Source organism: Triticum aestivum, chromosome 7A (genome assembly GCF_018294505.1).
Source record: "Triticum aestivum cultivar Chinese Spring chromosome 7A, IWGSC CS RefSeq v2.1, whole genome shotgun sequence".
In the NCBI taxonomy this organism is placed as follows: Eukaryota; Viridiplantae; Streptophyta; class Magnoliopsida; order Poales; family Poaceae; genus Triticum; species Triticum aestivum.
The window spans coordinates 274,723,527-274,731,582 of NC_057812.1; positions in this window are offsets into that span (position 1 = coordinate 274,723,527).

Sequence of the window (8,056 nt, forward strand, 5' to 3'; positions counted from 1 at the left end):
CTCACGAAGGCATGTAAACAAGCTCGATGCACTCAACACGGTGCAAGTCATGGCAAGACAGGCATACACTCATAAAGAAGGCACAAAATACAAGCTAGACATGGAAAGAACAATGGCATAGCATGCACGGATCAACTACAATAACATCGGCAAAATCGCAAACGAGTTGACGATCTGCCCAGATTCACCACGAAGCAAAAGTAGAGCTCGATTGACTCAAGCTAGGATGCTCCATAATTGCAACCAAAGACATGGATGGGTAGAGAATAACATGATTAACAAAATTCCTTTACTGATCATCCTCAAAAGAGGCATAGATCACTAGGAAATAAGTTGAACATATGGCATCATGAACTAACTAATCCCAGATTTAGTGAAAACAACTAAGTCTCTGAAAACAGATTTACCGGGTGCCTCACTTTGCAAGCTTGCATAAGTCACCACACACATCCTAAAAATGCATGGGTTGCACCTCTGGAAAGAAGATAAAATCCTTAACAAAACATATGAGGACTCATAGGCATAGCATGCACACAATAATCATGGCAAAAATGACAAAAGCCTAAGATGAACTAGCAGATTGGACAATTAACTCATGAAGCCTCCTTCTAACAGCATTTCGGGCATCAAGTTGAGCTCAAATGAAAATGATGCAATGGAATGAAATGATGTACTCATCGAGATGAACATTTTGATATGCTATATGCCCAAATCAGAGCTACGGATGCAAAGTTACGGGGCCTCGAACAGGAGCATATGGAGTAAAAAATCGAGGGACTTAGCAAAAAAAACAACCTCTGGATCTGGATCTAGGGTTTGCACGAAAACCGAGGCAACTCCGGCGGCACTGTTCACGACAGCGGTGGCGGGCGCGGAAGTCGAGGATGGCGGCGACAAGGACGGCGGCCGGCGGAGGCGAGGTCGTCGGCGGCCGGGGCGGCGGCGCAGGGCCCCGCGGCGGCCGGAACTAGGAGCGAGGCGGCGGGCTCCTGCGGCGGCTCGGGCGGCGGACTCCTGCGGCGGCTCGGGCGGCGGCCAGCCGGCGGCAGCGGCGCGCGGTGGCTCCGGCGCCTCGGGCGGTCGGGCGCGAAGGGGAGGGCGGCGGCTGGCGGTAGGCGGCGGCGGGGCGATACGAGCCGGGGAGGGCCCGCCCCGGGCTTCGCGGGCTGGCGGCGGTGGATGCCTGGCGGGGCCACGTGTCGGCTCGGGAGAGGCGGCGGCGGGATCCGGACGTTGTCCGGCTCGTCCGGACACGTCCGGCAGCGGATCTGGGGATTTTTTTAGGGTTTCGGGGAGAGGGGAGATCCGAAAACGGAGGGGGTGTATTTATAGGCATAAGTGGAGCTAGGAGAGTCCAAATGAGGTGCGTTTTTCGGCCACACGATCGTGATCGAACGCTCTAGGACATGGAGCAGAGTTTGGTGGGTTTTGGGCCAAATTGGAGGGGTGTTGGGCTGCAACACACACGAGGCCTTTTCGGTCCCTCGGTTAACCGTTGGAGTATCAAACGAAGTCCAAATGATACGAAACTTGACAGGCGGTCTACCGGTAGTAAACCAAGGCCGCTTGGCAAGTCTCGGTCCAATCCGGAAATGTTTAATCCCCACACCCGAAAGAAAGCTAGAAATGACCACCGGAGGAGAACGAAGCGTCGGAATGCAAAACGGACAACGGGGAAAATGCTCGAATGCATGAAATGAACACGTATGCAAATGCAATGCACATGATGACATGATATGAGATGCATGACAACGACAACAACACACGGAGACAAAAACCCGAACCCGAGGAAATAAATATAACTTAACGCCGGAAACGACAAGAGTTGGAGTACAAATAGGGAAAGTTATATCCGGGGCGTTACACCCGTGTTCATGCCCATCGACACGATGTATACCTTATCATGGAAGCTTCTTGCAAAACTTGTAGTCAGTTGGATAATTCTTTCGGTGTCTTTAAATTGGATCCCTTGCAGCTATGGTTTCGACCATATTGATATTCCTTGATTCCTTTTCTCGGACAAGTTAAAGCACTTGTCTTCTGCAGATCAATACATCTCCGCAACCCCTATGTCAATCTACTTTTGAGTAATACCCTCCATTATCTCGAGAATATCAAAGAACCGTGTTGCTTCCAATGAGTCTTCATCTAGTCTTGCTTCTCACCGATTTCAGATTTCCCCGGGTTATGAGTTATTTCACTCAAGAACACCGATAAGTGAATCGATTCCGCACTCTGATTCAACAACTCTAAGTAATTTTTAGAGAGAAGTGCATATTACACCCCTCAGCTCTAGCCCTAGTCTAATATACAACCCCAACTCCAATACCATCTAGTTTACACCCCCCAACTCTCAAAACCAGGCGGAATTCAACCCTCCCCTCCTCGGTGACCGGTTTTGACCAGTTGACTGGGTGAACAGTATATTCAAAAGAAATATTTTTTAAAAAAATTACGTTTTTTCACCGGTTGAACAGTAAAATTTTAAAAAGTTCTAAATAAATAATAATAAAATAATTTTGATTTTTTAAAATGTTGATTTTTTGTCCGTGTGAACAGTAAATTTCAGGAAAAAATAGGAAAACAAAAATTTCTGAATTATATTTGCATGAAACAGTTAACAGTTCGGGCTGATATATTTTTTTTGTTGAGAGACCACTGAAATGTCCAAACAAGCTGAAAATTGTCACAAACATCACGCACTGAAAAATCGTGTACGCAAAAATAATTCGTTTTTTTTTTGGAAAAAAGTATTTTTGGAATTTACTATTCACCAGGTAAAAAATCGAAACTGCTTGTTGAATTTTATTTCCAACTTTTTTTTTGAATTTACTGTTCACTCATTGGAAAAACGAAAATATATTTTGATTTTTTTGTTACTGTTCACCCAGTCAGCATGTCAAAACCGGTCAACTGGGTTAAAACCGGTCAACGGGGAGGGGAGGGTTGAATTCCGCCTGGTTTTGAGAGTTGGGGGGTGTAAAGTAGATGGTATTGGAGTTGAGGGATGTATATTAGACTAGGGTTAGAGTTGAGGGGTGTAATATGCACTTCTCTCTAATTTTTATTGCTTACGATTTTAATAATCCTTCTAGTCATTCCTAGCCTTATCGGCTATATCATTATCGTGCAACTTTTTAACTGTGCTATCTGGTCCTTCTTTCCGAAGCACAATTTTCGACGATAAGCTAAGCTTACGTCGACTTTCCTCGTCATATCATTCGCCTTGAACAACAAGCTTGATTCCAAGTTTGTGTCATATCCGTGGTTTCAATAACTTTTCGCTCCATCCTTCCTTTTGCTTGATGTCGTAGATGAGCGATTATATCTTCATGAAACCTCTCGACAAATGTGTCATGATTATCATCAACATTCCGAGCTTATCAAGGATATCAATTGAATTCATGATGAGAAATACCATCCCCTCAATGATTTGTGTTAACATCGACCACTCGATTGCCTTCCACAAACTTGTTCGTGTTTTGTGTTATACCTTGGGATCCTTGCTATCCCGCATTTGTTCTTCTTTACCTTGGAGTATTACCATCTTTAATGTCAATAACATCGTCAGAATTTCTCCACCTCTTAAGAGTTCCTGGTATAATGATACTTCTCATCATCACCGTTAATTCTTGGACCCCGTGTCGATTCTAATAGGGACACGAATAACTGAACGGTACTATTTGGATTCTTCCCTTCTAGAAACCATATTGCTTTGAAGTTAATGGTCAACATTCCATTCTTAGACCATTGGTTATCGAATCGTCATTCTAACATTGTTTGTGCTACCTAAGTCCGTATTTCGGGTGCACCATCAACCAATGTTTAATCGTGTATGTTTTCCTCGAGCATACCTCATTATATCAATTGATCTGACAAAAGCTATCTCCTTGTTCACATAAGTATGGAAATCCATCTTTTGGAAATTTCGACGAATTGTCGTTGAGGTCATCAGCCACCTCCTCATTCTCTCCTTGATTTAATAATGAAATCATGATTCGTCCATAGTTCAGTTACCGAGAATCTTACAATGTCGTCTCGTCAATTTGTGTTGCACCTTTTCTTCTTAGGTATCTTGAGTTTGAGGTATCCTGACATCAATCAGAACTGAATCTCGGTCAGATATGATGGTTGGGACTTTTTCCAAAAGTTGTAACATTGGACTTTGTATATCCCAGTAAGGTGATATCATGCCTAGCGCACCGGGCTAGAGGACCCATTGTTTTGGTTTTCCTTTTTAGCAAGGTTATCCATTCTTTCGTGAGAGAATTGTAACACTTATTCTATGGTTTGTTCCTGATGGATCCTTTGCATATCCAAAGTTTGACCTTTGCTTAAAGACCATGTCAACGCTATCTCGAAGCATGTATGTGGTACTCCGATTTTCAATATGAACATTTGAAGCACAATGCTAAAATTTCTTTATAAATTACCCCAAGCACCGTTGTATGGGTAATGTCATCAAATTTCTCTCCCTTTTCCTAAAGGGTTTTCTACGATATATCATGTCATGGATATCATACTCTGCTTGTCCTTGGGAAGGATATACCCTTGAAATATGTGTTTAAACACATTTTCCTTTCCATTGTTTTGTTTAATATGATAATCATATTTTCCTTTTCATTGGTTGGGTTAACGTTTCTTGTGATCTAAATGATCTAAGCAGTAATATTCTCCTGCTTATGTAAACACTTCGGTGTACAATTCTGTCAGCAAGACCCTGTTACTATTGTTGATGACATTTCGGTAACCACCGATGGACGAGAACCTTGCCTATTGGTCCACCTCGTTTCAACGAGCAGGGAAATGGTTCTCTTTGTCCCTCGCCCTTGGTACCAACGTTGTTGCCAACATAACTGACAGGCTATCCTCTGACATACCTTGCTATCTTGACCGTGCACCTGATAGCGCTTTCCTGTTTTCAACCCACATGGTGGGCCCATAACCCACAGGTCCTAGGATCAAAACCTGACTCTCCTATACACCCCCTATTCCCAAAGCTATTCCTCGCGCATGGCCTCATATGTAATTCACGAGCCACCTTCCGATGAGATCATCAATTCTGGTATCAGACGCAATACTTATTCTCGTTGCTCTGGGCCCCCTTTCACACTTTGATTAGGCCTCGAACGATTGCCTACCCGCTTGAAACTTCTTATTGTACCTTCTTACTTTGTTATCTATATTTTCTTAAGTTTCAACTCGAGCGTTACTTTCTACCACCATCCCCGAGTTATAAACCGGATAGCAACCTTGTAGAGTTCCGTTCTTCCGAAGCTACCCCTTATCCTTTTTGTAAGCACGATGGAGTTCCCGAAGAAAGGATGCCTACTTCATCATGATGACCTGAAGCAGAGAAATGAAGACATCAACTTAATGGATCGACCTCTTCGAGAAGAGCAACCAAGACCGAGAAGATTCGTTAGAATTTCGTAACCAAACATTTCCCCCTTATTTCACCTCTTAAATCTCGCGATGAGATTTCTTGTAGTGGAGGAGAATTGTGACGCCCGGGTAATTAAGCTACAGTAATCCCCTCCTTATGTTTCCATGTCATTGCAGTTAATTTGCTAAACCTCACTTTGATCCAGACCGGATTCAAATTCAAAGTTAAAATACAGTCAAATTATTATTTCTTCAAAATGTAAATCAAAAATGTTCGACGGGTTGCAAATATTCTCTAAGTAATTAAAATATAAGAACCAAAATTATTTGAATATTTAAAATGCCTTTAACTCAATTAAAATTGGACCAACATCAATTATATTGGGACCTTTCAATTTAAACAAGGGCCATTTGCATTTCTGTCCCTAACTCGAACCACCTAATCAGATATACCCCTAATTCGAAAGCCTGCTCAAATTTGCCCCTCCGCCGTTAGGTGCCTTTATAGAAATGCCCTTTTGCGCCGTTACTGTCCGGTCAAACAGCTTTGACCGTCCTGGAAAAAATAGCAAAAAAATCTAAAAAATCTAAAATTTTGTGAGATCGAAGATACTCATGTGCCCAAGGTGTGTGCAAATTTTCGTGCTATTTGGACATTCCAGGAGCTCGTGGTGAGGAAAAATAGTTAATCTGCACACTTGTGGATGATAAATTTGAAATAAAATAGCAAAAAAAATTTAAAAATGAAATTTTTTGGCATCAAAGTGGCTTGGGTGCACAAGGTGCTTGCAAGTTTTTATGATCAAATGACATGCGAGGAGCTCTAGTAAGAAAAAACAAAATAATCACTTTTCCCAAGTTTTTTCCCGAGCCAAAATTTGTTTTTTTCTCCACAGGCCCCTCCAATGTCCAAACACAACAAAAATTTGCGTGCAGCTTGCAGACCCGAGCCTCTTTGATGCCAAAAAATGTCATATTTTTTTAAATTTTCTTACTATTTTTTTGAATTTACTGTTCACGGGCTTACATATTTATTGTTTTTCCTTTGACACGAGCTCCTGGAATGTATGAACAACACGAAACTTTGCATGCACCTTGCGAACCTGAGTATCTTTGTTCCCACAAATTTTCAGTTTTTTTAGAATTTTTTTGCTATTTTTTCAGGATGGTCAAAGCCCTTTGACCGGCTTTGACCTGCTTTGACCAAGGATTACGAGTCGACGAGTCGTTGAGTCGTTCCGAGGTTGAGACTCATAGACTAATCGGACTAGTCTTAGACTAGTGCTAGACTAGTCGACAAAGTACTGTAGTAGTCAACTACTAATACCTAATACCTAGTAGCAGTATGTAGTAGTAAACTGTACAACACATTACAATATATACAATAAAACCAGTAGTGCTAGCCAATGCTCGCCAGGCCTAGCCCAGTGCCGCTCAGCACGCCACCCCCAGCTGGCCCATTTGGGCCCAAGTAGTCAGCCTACTTAGCATACTTCCCATCCCAGCCTCTATAACTGTCGGGGATATACCCCGCGGTGTAAATCGGCCGGAAGTTAACCCGGCCGGACTTGGCGGTTTATCTAAAGACCCCGCTGACACTTGGCGAGTTACTGGTGACCCGCCCTGACCTGGCGGTTTACAAGCAACCCACCTGGTCATTATGACTCACTGGTGATCCGGAATGCGGGACAGACGGATGACAAGGCCCAAGGCCTAGAAGGCCGGTTCACGCTTAATGGTGGGCCGGTTTAAGAGGAAAGGCATGAGGAACATTTATCTTACAAGGAGTTAAGACCTGGACTTGTATCCGGTTTGTATTAGAGATAGACTAGTCCTAATCCTAATAGGACTCTACATGTAACCCGCCCCTCCAACATATATAAGGAGGGGCAGGGCTCCCCAAAAGGGGAGAAGGGGGACAAGTTCCACAAGTTGGACAAGTTAGGTTTAGACAATAGCTCTCGAGATAGAGCACTCTTGTAACCGTGATCATCATCATCAATATCAATGAAGCAGGATGTAGGCTTTTACCTCCACCGTGAGGGGCCGAATCTGGGCAAAACATCGCGTCTCTCGTCCCGCTCAACCCCTCTCAAGCTACCACATAGATGCGTTGGCCTCGCGACTAAGTCCTGACACTAAGGACATCTGCCGTGACAATTCCACAACAGTTGACGCCCACCGTGGGGCCTGCACACGGTGATGTTGAGTTCTTGGAGGGATCTTCCTCAGGGATCGAGAAGCTCGCGGCTGACCGGCTGAAGAAGAACCGGCACAAAAATATCTATGTTCCTCGGTCCAGATCGGAAAAAGTTCCAACGACAGCGTGCATGGCAAACAAGGGTTGATCTATGCTCCGCTATGGCTGTTACCTGGATCCATGTGTGCAAGGTGACAAGCAGTCGGAAAAGCAGATACGAGATTGAAATTGAGAGGATTAGGGTTACGGGTTGTGCGGCACTGCGTCTGGCGATCCGTCGAAATTCGATTTCTGCTGCTGTTGCCGCACGCCACCGAGCCAGACAGGAGTTCACGTTCGTGTCATCGAAGAGTGCAGCGCTACTGTTACACGTATGAGCGTTATTCGGCTCATGAGATGTCACATCCCGATGAATTAGGGTTGCAGCTGACCTGACCAAGATCAACAGAAAATTTTATTAGGCGCCGTCAC